Below are 16,074 nucleotides of genomic sequence, written 5' to 3' on the forward strand. Positions count from 1 at the left end.
TGCCTTACAGAAGCTTTGCAGTTTGATGAGATCCCATTTGTCGATTCTTGATCTTAGAGCATAAGCCATTGGTGTTTTGTTCAGGAAATTTTTTCCAGTGCCCATGTGTTCCAGATGTTTCCCTAGTTTTTCTTCTATTAGTTTGAGTGTGTCTGGTTTGATGTGGAGGTCCTTCCTCCTCTCTTAAATCTTCTTTTTCCCTCTCTCTTAAGTCTCTTTTTGCTTTGCTTCCCAGAATCCTTTGCCATTAAACCAAGTCTCCATTTCACAACTGACTGTGGTTCAAATAACTTGGGAATAAATTATAGGTGGGCGGTTTATTGCATAGCCCCAAAATGTGATCTACTTATTGTTGGTTTTCTTTTTTTCTTTTTCTTTTTTTTTTTTGTGGCTGGTTTTCTGTTTTCTGTTTGTTTGGTATTGTTTTTGTTTTTCGAGACAGGGTTTCTCTGTGTAGCCCTGGCTGTCCTGGAACTTATTTTGCTGACCAGGCTGGCCTCGAATTCAGGGGACTACTCCTTTTGCCTTGCAAATCCTGGGATTAAAGGTGTGCATCACCACAGCCAGCTCTGCTTTGTGTTTTTTAATATTTGAAAAATATTTCATGTTTGAAAAGGAGTGTTCCCTAATTTCTGAGTGCAGAGTGCAACATGTGATGCTTAGACCAAATTCGCTAAGTCTGGCTGAAGCCTGCTTGGTATTAGAGCTTTGCCTTTTGATATTTTTTATGAAAGGAATATATGCTTGTAGACTTATAATTATTTATTTTTAAGTTTATCAGTTTTGATTTCTATATATTCTGGCCATATTAATAAGTGCATATAGCTTAAAGACCAGCGTGTCTTTTGTTTCAAATAGTATAGTTTGCCCTAATACCTGTTTTATTTTCTAAAATAATTTTTTCAGTTATGGTTTTTGTTAATGTTTTCCTAGTTAAACATTTCCACCATTTTCTTCAAAATTTCTAACAATTTTGATTTATTATGTATCTCATGACCAACACATAATCACATTTTTGTTTTCTTTATCCAATTTGCAAATGGCTTTGTGTTTAAACGAGAAGTTTGATGGTCAGGTCGTCTACCATTTTATTTCAGTTCTATCTTACATACTTTCTTATGTCTTTTTCTTCTTTTGACTGCGGGGCTTAACAAACTTACATAAAAATGAAGTTTTGTTGAAACATGAGTAGAATTCATTTAATTATGTATAGCGTAGTGTAATACGGTACGACGTGGTGTAATATGGTACAGCATGGTGTAATATGGTACAGCGTGGTGTAATATGGTACAGCGTGGTGTAATATGGTACAGTGTAGTGTAATATGGTACAGTGTGGTGTAATATGGTACAGTGTGGTGTAATATGGTACGGTGTAGTGTAATATGGTACAGCGTGGTGTAATATGGTACAGTGTAGTGTAATATGGTACAGTGTAGTGTAATATGGTACGGTGTAGTGTAATATGGTACAGCGTGGTGTAATATGGTACAGCGTGGTGTAATATGGTACAGTGTAGTGTGATATGGTACAGTGTAGTATAATATGGTACGGTGTAGTGTAATATGGTACAGCGTGGTGTAATATGGTACAGTGTGGTGTAAAATGGTACAGTGTGGTGTAATATGGTACAGTGTAGTGTAATATGGTACAGTGTGGTGTAATATGGTACAGTGTGGTGTAATATGGTACAGTGTGGTGTAATATGGTACAGTGTAGTGTAATGTGGTGCAGTGTGGTGTGATATGGTACAGTGTAGTATAATATGGTACGGTGTAGTGTAATATGGTACAGCGTGGTGTAATATGGTACAGTGTGGTGTAAAATGGTACAGTGTGGTGTAATATGGTACAGTGTGGTGTAATATGGTACAGTGTAGTGTAGTATGGTACAGTGTAGTGTAATGTGGTACAGTGTAGTGTAATGTGGTACAGTGTAGTGTAATATGGTACAGTGTAGTGTAATGTGGTGCAGTGTGGTGTAATATGGTACAGTGTGGTGTAATATGGTACAGTGTAGTGTAATGTGGTGCAGTGTGGTGTAATATGGTACAGTGTGGTGTAATATGGTACAGTGTGGTGTAATATGGTACAGTGTGGTGTAATATGGTACAGTGTGGTGTAATATGGTACAGTGTGGTGTAATATGGTACAGTGTAGTGTAATGTGGTACAGTGTAGTGTAGTATGGTACGGTGTAGTGTAATATGGTACAGCGTGGTGTAATATGGTACAGTGTGGTGTAATATGGTACAGTGTGGTGTAATATGGTACAGTGTGGTGTAATATGGTACAGTGTAGTGTAGTATGGTACAGTGTAGTGTAATGTGGTACAGTGTAGTGTAATGTGGTACAGTGTAGTGTAATGTGGTACAGTGTGGTGTAAAATGGTACAGTGTAGTGTAATGTGGTACAGTGTAGTGTAATATGGTACAGTGTAGTGTAATGTGGTACAGTGTAGTGTAATGTGGTACAGTGTGGTACAGTGTAGTGTAATGTGGTACAGTGTAGTGTAATATGGTACAGTGTAGTGTAATGTGGTACAGTGTGGTACAGTGTAGTGTAATGTGGTACAGTGTGGTGTAATATGGTACAGTGTGGTGTAATATGGTACAGTGTGGTATAATATGGTACAGTGTAGTATAATGTGGTGCAGTGTAGTGTAATATGGTACAGTGTAGTGTAATGTGGTACAGTGTGGTACAGTGTGGTGTAATGTGGTACAGTGTAGTGTAATGTGGTACAGTGTGGTGTAATATGGTACAGTGTAGTGTAATGTGGTACAGTGTGGTACAGTGTAGTGTAATATGGTACAGTGTAGTGTAATATGGTACAGTGTAGTGTAATGTGGTACAGTGTAGTGTAATGTGGTACAGTGTGGTGTAATATGGTACAGTGTAGTGTAATGTGGTACAGTGTAGTGTAATGTGGTACAGTGTGGTGTAATATGGTACAGTGTAGTGTAATGTGGTACAGTGTGGTACAGTGTGGTGTAATGTGGTACAGTGTAGTGTAATATGGTACAGTGTAGTGTAATGTGGTACAGTGTAGTGTAATGTGGTACAGTGTAGTGTAATATGGTACAGTGTGGTGTAATATGGTACAGTGTAGTGTAGTATGGTACAGTGTAGTGTAATATGGTACAGTGTAGTGTAATATGGTACAGTGTAGTGTAGTATGGTACAGTGTAGTGTAATGTGGTACAGTGTGGTACAGTGTAGTGTATAGCAGTGGTAGACTTGTTGAAACAGATACCGTGTGGCTCACAAAGACAGAAATATTTGCTATTTACCTTTTATAGAGAAAAACGCCAATTTGTTTTAAAGGATTTTAGTTTTCTTTATCTTCTTTAGAGTTTAAGATTGTAATCTTGTTCCAATAGTGTTAACTTAGATTAAAAATTATATTCTGAATTAAAATTAATATATTTACTTTTTTAAAAGAGAATGAATTTGTTAAATATATTTATTTATTTGCACGTGAGCACATGGTTTGTGTTTGTGTGCACTTTCTCTTTGTGTGCATGGATGCATATGTGTGCATACGTGTGCATGTGTGCATGAGCTCAAGTGTGCACTTTATGTCATGCTAGCAGAGGTCAGAGAACAAGTTTAGGGGATGATCCTCTCCTTCCATCATGCACTTTCTGAGTGTTAGCTCCGGTGTCAAGCTCAGTGGTAGATGCCTTTATGAATTAAGCCTAGCATTATCCCAACCTATTTTTTTTCTTGGACAAAACAATTACTTCAGAATTTTTTAGTCTTAATCACCTTCCCTAACTTCTAGTGTTTTAGTTTTATTCCACCTAAATTTCTCTCTCCAGAAGCAACATTATTTTTACAAATGTCCAATGTGTACTTGCCCATCTAACACATTCTTTGATTCCTGCAGACTTATATACCCTACTCTTTGTGTTGAAGCGTAATTGTTTATTTTTGACACATATCTCTGCACAGGCCTTTTTGGGTGGGATGCTGACCATTGCATTGGTTATATGTGTGAGGTCTCTCATTATCTCTTCAAATTCTCTCTCTCTCTCTCTCTCTCTCTCTCTCTCTCTCTCTCTCTCTCTCTCTCTCTCAGGCTATGTCTCTTAGGCCAGCCTGGAGAAAATAGCAATCCTCCTGCCTCAGCCCTGGCTTCTTGACTTCTGTCATTAGAGGCATATTGCACTAAGCTGGGCTTATCTCTCTTCCTGAAATATAATTTAGCAGATACTTTTCGTCTATTTTTATTATTATTATTATTTTGGGTCTTTTCTTCTTTTGAGAATTCTGCTGTTTTCAAAATGAGTGACTGAAGATTAAATTGCCTTTTAAGTAACTAGCAAACAGCGTATTTGCTGATTTGTCCCAGAGACTCCAAAGTTCAGATCTTGAGCGTAACTTCCTGTTCTTTAGAAGCATGTGATGTTAGTCCGCAAACATGAGCAACTCTGAGAATGCTCTACTATTTGTTTATTGCACAGTCACAGACCCACAGCCTGGTGAATATTAATATCTTCTGGGAGTGACAACAGACTTCGGAAAGATAACAGCTATGAAGGGCCTGCAGTTATCCACAGTGCAGGAGCCCAACTTCTTTGCAACAGAAGTGACTGAGATGAAGAGTTTGTGTTGGTAATAACTTCACCTGGGACTGGCAGGGCTGGTAACCATGTTCTCAATGGCTGTTACTCTTTGTGTCTCGTAACTTTTCTCAAAGTCAGTCATCTGAGCTCTCCATCTTCCTCAAGCCAGATTCCTGAGAAGTTATGAGTTTAACCAATGTGTTCCCCCCACTGCCCACTTTGTGCCATCTGCCTCAGACTTGGCTTCTGCTAGGTGATCCCACTACTCCCAGGGCTGAGAATGGTGCTTCTCTGTGCCCACAATGCTTATACAAGTAACCTGATTTATGTGTGAAACATAGTTTATTTCAAGGAATCTGGAATTTTGGCACACACCAGTCAGAGAGCAGATTCAGCCTCTCTTTCCATTAGGATCTGACAGTGTGCCTTTGTAATTACATCGCTATAAACGATCTTGGCCACGAGTCCAACTGTGCTAAGTTCTGAGAGCTCTAGAAAGTCTCTGCGTACAGGGATGGTCTTGAGCATCCTAACAAAGGTCACTGCAACTAATCAATCCATTTGATTGTATGTGAGGGATGGAGACAGGGTCATAGTGTATGTCCTTCCCTGCTTATGGAATGATCTACAACAGTGGTGCTCAGTTCTGACTAAAAAGCAGAATATTCTGCAACACCTACAAAAATTAGACACCCACCAAGATTCGTTAGAACTTTAGAATTAGAATCTCTAGGGCCTTGAGAGTGATACGGTTTAAAATTCCTGCCTTGATTCTAATGTGAAGAGTGGTGACCAATGGTCTGAATTGGTTTCTTCCACAGAGCTTGAGCCAGAAACTTCCTTTAGAAAGAGTCTGCAAACTTGGAAGGGATCTATCTAATACAGGGTGCATTTAATAAATGCATTTTCAAATTCAAAGATGAATTTTCATACTGAAACAAATAATTATAACAATACTTGGGTTGCTTAATTGAGTGTATAAGCAATGTTCTTGGAAAAATGTCATTTTGGGGTTTTTATTAGAGCCATATTTACAAACACTGAAATATATGTAACTAACTGAAACAATAGTTTGCTATTTACCTACTTGTTTGAATATATGAATGTGTTATAAATAGTCTCATCTGCTTTTGGGGGGTTATTCAATAATCCAAATTCAAATGAATTCTGATCAGAGAGGTTCTGTTAAAAAAAAAGTTGGGACAGGTCTTCCTGGTTGCTGCCGCCGCAGAGAGCCCGTGGGCAGCACCCCGCGAGCAAACTTGAGCCTTGGGACCACAGGTAAGACCAACTTGTCTGCTGCAAGAAAGCTGCCTGGTGAAATCGGGACACACAGAGGCAGAATTACCCTAGGACCAGGCACGTCCTGAGTTTACCGGAAGTCCCACACCAGCGGATCCCGGCCCGCAGCAGCTCTCTGCTCCCAGACCCCGTGGGAAAGAGACCTCACCGCCTGGTCAGGTGGGCACTCCTGAGGCTGCAGAGCGGAAGAGACCACCAACACTGCCCACCCCTGCCCACATCCCTGGCCCAAGAGGAAACTGTATAAGGCCTCTGGGCTCCCGTGGGGGAGGGCCCAGGAGCGGCAGGACCCCTGCCTGAGACACCGCCCGGAACGTGAAGGAAACAGACCAGATAAACAGTTCTCTGCACCCAAATCCCATGGGAGGGAGAGCTAAACCTTCAGAGAGGCAGACAAGCCTGGGAAACCAGAAGAGACTGCTCTCTGTACATACATCTCGGACACCAGAGGAAAACACCAAAGGCCATCCGGAACCCTGGTGCACTGAAGCTCCTGGAAGGGGCGGCGCATATCTTCCTGGTTGCTGCCGCTGCAGAGAGCCCGTGGGCAGCACCCCACGAGCGAACTTGAGCCTCGGGACCACAGGTAAGACCAACTTTTCTGCTTCAAGAAAGGTGCCTGGTGAACTCAAGACACAGGCCCACAGGAACAGCTGAAGACCTGTACAGAGGAAAAACTACACGCCCGAAAGCAGAACACTCTGTCCCCATAACTGACTGAAAGAGAGGAAAACAGGTCTACAGCACTCCTGACACACAGGCTTATAGGACAGTCTAGCCACTGTCAGAAATAGCAGAACAAAGTAATACTAGAGATAATCTGATGGAGAGAGGCAAGCGCAGGAACACAAGCAACAGAAACCAAGACTACATGGCATCATCGGAGCCCAATTCTCCCACCAAAACAAACATGGAATATCCAAACACACCAGAAAAGCAAGATCTAGTTTCAAAATCATATTTGATCATGATGCTGGAGGACTTCAAGAAAGACGTGAAGAACTCCCTTAGGGAAACACAGGAAAACATTAATAAACAAGTAGAAGCCTACAGAGAGGAATCGCAAAAATCCCTGAAAGAATTCCAGGAAAACACAATCAAACAGTTGAAGGAATTAAAAATGGAAATAGAAGCAATCAAGAAAGAACACATGGAAACAACCCTGGATATAGAAAACCAAAAGAAGAGACAAGGAGCTGTAGATACAAGCTTCACCAACAGAATACAAGAGATGGAAGAGAGAATCTCAGGAGCAGAAGATTCCATAGAAATCATTGACTCAACTGTCAAAGATAATGTAAAGCGGAAAAAGCTACTGGTCCAAAACATACAGGAAATCCAGGACTCAATGAGAAGATCAAACTTAAGGATAATAGGTATAGAAGAGAGTGAAGACTCCCAGCTCAAAGGACCAGTAAATATCTTCAACAAAATCATAGAAGAAAACTTCCCTAACCTAAAAAAAGAGATACCCATAGGCATACAAGAAGCCTACAGAACTCCAAATAGATTGGACCAGAAAAGAAACACCTCCCGGCACATAATAGTCAAAACACCAAACGCACAAAATAAAGAAAGAATATTAAAAGCAGTAAGGGGAAAAGGTCAAGTAACATATAAAGGGAGACCTATCAGAATCACACCAGACTTCTCACCAGAAACTATGAAGGCCAGAAGATCCTGGACTGATGTCATACAGACCCTAAGAGAACACAAATGCCAGCCCAGGTTACTGTATCCTGCAAAACTCTCAATTAACATAGATGGAGAAACCAAGATATTCCATGACAAAACCAAATTAACACAATATCTTTCTACAAATCCAGCACTACAAAGGATAATAAATGGTAAAGTCCAACATAAGGAGGCAAGCTATACCCTAGAAGAAGCAAGAAACTAATCGTCTTGGCAACAAAACAAAGAGAATGAAAGCACACTAACATAACCTCACATCCAAATATGAATATAACGGGAAGCAATAATCACTATTCCTTAATATCTCTCAACATCAATGGCCTCAACTCCCCAATAAAAAGACATAGATTAACAAACTTGATACGCAACGAGGACCCTGCATTCTGCTGCCTACAGGAAACACACCTCAGAGACAAAGACAGACATTACCTCAGAGTGAAAGGCTGGAAAACAATTTTCCAAGCAAATGGTCAGAAGAAGCAAGCTGGAGTAGCCATTCTAATATCAAATAAAATCAATTTTCAATTAAAAGTCATCAAAAAAGATAAGGAAGGACACTTCATAATCATCAAAGGAAAAATCCACCAAGATGAACTCTCAATCCTAAATATCTATGCCCCAAATACAAGGGCACCTACATACGTAAAAGAAACCTTACTAAAGCTCAAAACACACATTGCACCTCACACAATAATAGTGGGAGATTTCAACACCCCACTCTCATCAATGGACAGATCATGGAAACAGAAATTAAACAGAGACATAGACACACTAAGAGAAGTCATGAGACAAATGGACTTAACGGATATTTATAGAACATTCTATCCTAAAGCAAAAGGATATACCTTCTTCTCAGCTCCTCATGGTACTTTCTCCAAAATCGACCATATAATTGGTCAAAAAACGGGCCTCAACAGGTACAGAAAGATAGAAATAATCCCATGCGTGCTATCGGACCACCATGGCCTAAAACTGGTCTTCAATAACAATCAAGGAAGAATGCCCACATATACTTGGAAATTGAACAATGCTCTACTCAATGAAAACCTGGTCAAGGAAGAAATAAAGAAAGAAATTAAAGACTTTTTAGAATTTAATGAAAATGAAGGTACAACATACCCAAACTTATGGGACACAATGAAAGCTGTGCTAAGAGGAAAACTCATAGCGCTGAGTGCCTGCAGAAAGAAACAGGAAAGAGCATATGTCAGCAGCTTGACAGCACACCTAAAAGCTCTAGAACAAAAAGAAGCAAATACACCCAGGAGGAGTAGAAGGCAGGAAATAATCAAACTCAGAGCTGAAATCAACCAAGTAGAAACAAAAAGGACCATAGAAAGAATCAACAGAACCAAAAGTTGGTTCTTTGAGAAAATCAACAAGATAGATAAACCCTTAGCCAGACTAATGAGAGGACACAGAGAATGTGTCCAAATTAACAAAATCAGAAATGAAAAGGGAGACATAACAACAGATTCAGAGGAAATTCAAAAAATCATCAGATCTTACTATAAAAACCTATATTCAACAAAACTTGAAAATCTTCAGGAAATGGACAATTTCCTAGACAGATACCAGGTACCGAAGTTAAATCAGGAACAGATAAACCAGTTAAACAACCCCATAACTCCTAAGGAAATAGAAGCAGTCATTAAAGGTCTCCCAACCAAAAAGAGCCCAGGTCCAGACGGGTTTAGTGCAGAATTCTATCAAACCTTCATAAAAGACCTCATACCAATATTATCTAAACTATTCCACAAAATTGAAACTGATGGATCACTACTGAATACCTTCTACGAAGCAACAATTACTCTTATACCTAAACCACACAAAGACACAACAAAGAAAGAGAACTTCAGACCAATTTCCCTTATGAATATCGATGCAAAAATACTCAACAAAATTCTGGCAAATCGAATCCAAGAGCACATCAAAACAATCTCCACCATGACCAAGTAGGCTTCATCCCAGGCATGCAGGGATGGTTTAATATACAGAAAACCATCAACGTGATCCATTATATAAACAAACTGAAAGAACAAAACCACATGATCATTTCATTAGACGTTGAGAAACATTTGACAAAACTCAATACCCCTTCATGATAAAAGTCCTGGAAAGAATAGGAATTCAAGGCCCATACCTGAACATAGTAAAAGCCATATACAGCAAACCAGTTGCTAACATTAAACTAAATGGAGAGAAACTTGAAGCAATCCCACTAAAATCAGGGACTAGACAAGGCTGCCCACTCTCTCCCTACTTATTCAATATAGTTCTTGAAGTACTAGCTAGAGCAATCAGACAACAAAAGGAGGTCAAGGGGATACAGATCGGGAAAGAAGAGGTCAAAATATCACTATTTGCAGATGATATGATAGTATATTTAAGTGATCCCAAAAGTTCCACCAGAGAACTACTAAAGCTGATTAACAACTTCAGCAAAGTGGCTGGGTATAAAATTAACTCAAATAAATCAGTTGCCTTCCTCTATACAAAAGAGAAACAAGTCGAGAAAGAAATTAGGGAAACGACACCCTTCATAATAGATCCAAATAATATAAAGTACCTCGGTGTGACTTTAACAAAGCAAGTAAAAGATCTGTACAATAAGAACTTCAAGACACTGAAGAAGGAAATTGAAGAAGACCTCAGAAGATGGAAAGATCTCCCATGCTCATGGATTGGCAGGATTAATATAGTAAAAATGGCCATTTTACCAAAAGCAATCTACAGATTCAATGCAATCCCCATCAAAATACCAATCCAATTCTTCAAAGAGTTAGACAGAACAATTTGCAAATTCATCTGGAATAACAAAAAACCCAGGATAGCTAAAGCTATCCTCAACAATAAAAGGACTTCAGGGGGGATCACTATCCCTGAACTCAAGCAGTATTACAGAGCAATAGTGATAAAAACTGCATGGTATTGGTACAGAGATAGACAGATAGACCAATGGAATAGAATTGAAGACCCAGAAATGAACCCACACACCTATGATCACTTGATTTTTGACAAAGCAGCCAAAACCATCAAATGGAAAAAAGATAGCATTTTCAGCAAATGGTGCTGGTTCAACTGGAGGTCAACATGTAGAAGAATGCAGATCGATCCATGCTTATCACCCTGTACAAAGCTTAAGTCCAAGTGGATCAAGGACCTCCACATCAAACCAGACACACTCAAACTAATAGAAGAAAAACTAGGGAAGCATCTGGAACACATGGGCACTGGAAAAAATTTCCTATACAAAACACCAATGGCTTACGCTCTAAGATCAAGAATCGACAAATGGGATCTCATAAAACTGCAAAGCTTCTGTAAGGCAAAGGATACTGTGGTTAGGACAAAACGGCAACCAACAGATTGGGAAAAGATCTTTACCAATCCTACAACAGATAGAGGTCTTATATCCAAAATATACAAAGAACTCAAGAAGTTAGACCGCAGGGAAACAAATAACCCTATTAAAAAATGGGGTTCAGAGCTAAACAAAGAATTCACAGCTGAGGAATGCCGAATGGCTGAGAAACACCTAAAGAAATGTTCAACATCTTTAGTCATAAGGGAAATGGAAATCAAAACAACCCTGAGATTTCACCTCACACCAGTGAGAATGGCTAAGATCAAAAACTCAGGGGACAACAGATGCTGGCGAGGATGTGGAGAAAGAGGAACACTCCTCCATTGTTGGTGGGATTGCAAACTGGTACAACCATTCTGGAAATCAGTCTGGAGGATCCTCAGAAAATTGGACATTGAACTGCCTGAGGACCCAGCTATACCTCTCTTGGGCATATACCCAAAAGATGCCTCAACATATAAAAAAGACACGTGCTCCACTATGTTCATTGCAGCCTTATTTATAATAGCCAGAAGCTGGAAAGAACCCAGATGCCCTTCAACAGAGGAATGGATACAGAAAATGTGGTACATCTACACAATGGAATATTACTCAGCTATCAAAAACAACGAGTTTATGAAATTCGTAGGCAAATGGTTGGAACTGGAAAACATCATCCTGAGTGAGCTAACCCAATCACAGAAAGACATACATGGTATGCACTCATTGATAAGTGGCTATTAGCCCAAATGCTTGAATTACCCTAGGTGCCTAGAACAAATGAAACTCAAGACGGATGATCAAAATGTGAATGCTTTACTCCTTCTTTAAAAGGGGAACTAGAATACCCTTGGCAGGGAAGAGAGAGGCAAAGATTAAAACAGAGACTGAAGGAACACCCATTCAGGGCCTGCCCCACATGTGGCCCATACTTATACAGCCACCCAATTAGACAAGATGGATGAAGCAAAGAAGTGCAGACCGACAGGAGCCGGATGAAGATCGCTCCTGAGAGACACAGCCAGAATACAGCAAATACAGAGGCGAATGCCAGCAGCAAAACACTGAACTGAGAATAGGACCCCTGTTGAAGGAATCAGAGAAAGAACTGGAAGAGCTTGAAGGGGCTCGAGACCCCATATGTACAACAATGCCAAGCAACCAGAGCTTCCAGGGACTAAGCCACTACCTAAAGACTATACAAGGACTGACCCTGGACTCTGACCTCATAGGTAGCAATGAATATCCTATTAAGAGCACCAGTGGAAGGGGAAGCCCTGGGTCCTGCTAAGACTGAACCCCCAGTGAACTAGACTGTTGGGGTAGGGCGGCAATGGGGGGAGGGTTGGGAGGGGAACACCCATAAGGAAGGGGAGGGGGGAGGGGGATGTTTGCCCAGATACCGGGAAAGGGAATAACACTCGAAATGTATATAAGAAATACTCAAGTTAATAAAAAGAAAAGAAAAAAAAGAGGGAAAAAAAAAGTTGGTTGGCAAGTAAGTTGCACTCAGCTAGCCTGTGGTATTACATGTGCTTCTCTTTTTCCAATTTCACAGCCAAGTGACCCTTTGGGAATGGGGTGAGGGTGGTTTTCTATGTCTTCCTGTCCCTGGCTTCTCCACATTCTGCAATGAAATGCTCTCAGACAGCAACTACTGCCCAAACACTCCGAGCTCCCTGCAGAATTCTGTCTGGCAGCTTTCTGTGCTACACTCTGCTCATAGTGGATGCCTGGCAATGACTTAAGGTGACCTGACATGGTAACAGTACTATTAGAAGAAAGAAAGTCTGTCACTGCTGTAAATGGGTGAGAGACTATAATCTCCCTGCCACCCTGCTTCTTCCCACATGCCATCAGGTAACAGTAGTTGCTTTCCAAATGGAGGAAACTTTATCCTGCACACATCTGGGAAATATCCTGATGCTCTGTTAAAATGCAGGTTTTTCTCATACCTTTGGGGTTTGTAATAGCCCAACCCCAGCTCTATTGGGACATGGCTTCCATCCATTGCCCAAGTACACTCAGAGGTAAATGGATGCAACTGTGCAGTTTTAAAGCTTCATCCTTCAGCACCCCACTTATTTATTTATCCCCCAGCCTCCATTGCCACGTATCAGGTACTGACTTGAGCTTTTCTCTTTCTCCCATCAGAACTTTCTCTGGAAAAGACCAGAACTCTTTCATCGTAAGAACTTCAGGTTGAGAATCTCCGGTGAGTTCATGCGTTTTATAAAAAAAGCTCAATGAACAAAGCTTCCAAAGGTAAAAGCTGCTTTTTGGTGGTAGTGATGGTGCAGGGGGCTTCCAGAGCTGACTTTCTGGTCACCTCTGTACCTTACTGGAGTATCCTGTCAGCTTATCTAATGCAGTCAACCTGTCTGGGGCTTGGGGTATGGAGGGTCCCTAGACATAAGCATTCTAGAAGAGCAAACCTCAACTCTCTTCTGGTCTCCAAAGCAGCTTATTTCATAATTTCATGTTTTTCTTTCCACATGCCAACCAGTGCATCTGGCAGCTGTGAGGCAGAGTCAGCAAGAGCCTTCCTTAAATTTGGCAGTGCCTTAAGTTTTAACAAGAGTTCTCAGGCCTGACTCCGCTTTTGCAAGTGTTCCAAAACCCAAGAAAGAGTCTTAAACGTGCATGAAACTATATACACTAAGAAGCTAAAGAAAAGATTGTTCAAATCAAACCAAAAGACCGGAAGACATTCCCTATGTGTAGGTTACTTTTATGGATTCTAATAGATAACTAACCGAAAGACCATGCTGAACATTTTGCAAAAGTAATATGCATAAAAAGATCTCATTGTGTTAAAACACAGGATTCATAAGTAGATGTGGATTACTAATTGCTTTCTTGCACATGGTGAAATGTTTTGCTGAGTGCTTTATATACAGTGCTTTATATGCTCAACTGACAGAAATCCAGAGATATCTCTCCTTCCCTACCCCGTTCATATCCACGGTCTTCATGGTACCACTCACAAAACCCACGTTAGATCATCAAGCTACATGCCTACCAGTGGATTAATGGGTGAAGAAGATACTGTGACACATGTGTGCAATGGAGTTAATTAGAAGAGAATCAACAACAACATGACAAAAAATTATCACAGTTCCACAAGGAAACCTACAAGAAAACAAACCACCAAAAAGGCTTGAAGTGGAAATCATGTCAAACACTAGACTCCGAACAGCAAATGTCACATGCTTTCTCTCATATCTGGAAGTTACGTTCAAAATGTCTGTGCATAAGAAAGCAAAGTAGAAGGGCACTATCTAGAAGAAGGAACAGAGGGAAGGAAAGGAGAAATAGGAAAGGGTCATGGGAAGAAAATTGAGGAAATGTATGCATAAAAAGGTCCTAGTGAAGACTAGCATATAGTAAAATGCTAAAGAGAAAAAAAAGAAAAGAAAAAGTAATTTTTATCAGCTTTCATCAGGAATATTAAACCATAGTTTCTTCCTTTTGTAAAATGGCCATGCTGTCAAAATAACTTCTAAATATTTATGTTTTTCCCTATAGAGCTGGACTAGTCTGAGCCTTGGTGACTGTACAATAGAGAATGTAGAGGCTCATAACTGGTCAAAGAGCAAGTGAAGTTCCTAAACACATGTACAGAAGAACAACACTAAATGGACTCAGTAGGATGTGTGTGTGTGTGTGTGTGTGTGTGTGTGTGTGTGTGTGTGTGTGTATGTGTACATATGTGTATGTGTACAAATGTATATAATAATAAGAATTATTGAAGAGGAGGTTATGTGTTTAAGAGATAGTTGGGGAAATGGTAGGAAGTGAAAAGGGAATAGGAAGAGATAGAAATTATGGAAATATAATACTATTATATGAATTAATCAAAAATAAAATGTTTAAATAAAGAAAGAGTAAATGGCTGTGAGTGTTCTTCCCTAAATAGGATATTGTCATTGTTTAATTTTGAGACAGGATCTCATTGTATAGCTCTGTCTGGTCTAGGACTTGAAATGTGGACCAGATTATCCTACCAGAGGCAGATCTGCCTGCCTCTGCCTCTTGAGTGCTGAGATTAAAGGGATGTGCCACCATATCTAGCTAAACAAGACACCTTCATTAAATATTCCTACCACTGCCAAGGCTCAGAGAACATCTTAATGAAGAGGTCATAAGAATGCAAAAGATGGAGGATGGGGAGGGCTGCTGTGACTTGAAGTCATCTGGATGTGGGTTCTTTTACCCATGAACTCATAGCAGCTGTGGCTCCCTGAATAAAACCTGCACAAGATCAAGCAAAAAACAAACAAACAAACAAACAAACAAAAAACAAAAAAGAAAAACAAAACCAAAACAAAACGAAACAAAAAAAACCCAAAACAAACAAACAAACAAAAAACCCAAAAAACAAAAACCAAATCCCAGAATAGTTGGGTGTATATGGATACTTATGAGGTCTGCTTATTTATTTTTCTATTGCTGTAATATGACACCATGACCAAGGCAACTTACAGAAGAGTTTATTTGTGACTTACAGTTTCAGAGGGTGGGTGTCCATGACCTTCATGGTGGGAGGCATGGCAACACACGAGAAGGTACGTTACTGGAGCAGTAGTTGAGAGCTTACATCTTCAGACACAACAGGGGCAGAGAAGGAGAGAGAGAGAGAGAGAGAGAGAGAGAGAGAGAGAGAGAGAGAGAGAGAGAGAGAGAGAACTCAAAGCCTGCCTTTGGTGACACACCTCCTTCAACAGAGCCATATCTCCTAATCCTTCCCAATTAGTTCCACCAGCTAGGAACCAAGTATTTAAATACAAAAGCGTGGGAAGGATACCATCGTTCAAATTACTACAGGCTCCACCTGAGACTAAGGAGCTATTGATAGTGGATGGTTGTTGAGGGCAGGAGAATCAGTCTTCTTTAAGGATATGGCCACTGGTTTGTTCCTCTTACTCTAGTGCCTGTCCCATGACCCATGCACATATGGACAGTACAGAATGGACTTAATTGAGTTGCTAAAAAATAACAAAAGGAAGAGAAAAACCCCAAACAACTAATAAATATGTTTTAGTTTATTATTGGAGAATTTCATGCTTGTATACGATGTATTTTGGTAATATTCGATTCCCCTTCTCCAACTCTTCTAAGATCTCTCCTTCACATGTATCCTTCCCAACTTCATGCACTTTTA

At 40.2% G+C, this 16,074-nt stretch overlaps 1 long non-coding RNA gene across 2 annotated transcripts in view; it reads left to right on the forward strand.

The window, feature by feature from the left end:
* Positions 1-15,521, forward strand: part of LOC102548571 (uncharacterized) — a 32,884-nt gene extending 17,363 nt beyond the window's left edge. Inside the window, exons 1-3 of one of the 2 annotated variants that reach the window (XR_005500709.2) lie at positions 4,300-4,616; positions 13,065-13,125; positions 13,417-15,521. This is a non-coding gene — a long non-coding RNA (uncharacterized LOC102548571). Of the gene's footprint in view, positions 1-4,299; positions 4,617-13,064; positions 13,126-13,416 lie in introns of those variants that run through there. The other variant, XR_590934.4, reaches the window with a different exon arrangement.
* Positions 15,522-16,074: the final 553 nt, after the last annotated feature.

This window comes from Rattus norvegicus, chromosome 2 (genome assembly GCF_036323735.1).
Source record: "Rattus norvegicus strain BN/NHsdMcwi chromosome 2, GRCr8, whole genome shotgun sequence".
Taxonomy (NCBI): Eukaryota; Metazoa; Chordata; class Mammalia; order Rodentia; family Muridae; genus Rattus; species Rattus norvegicus.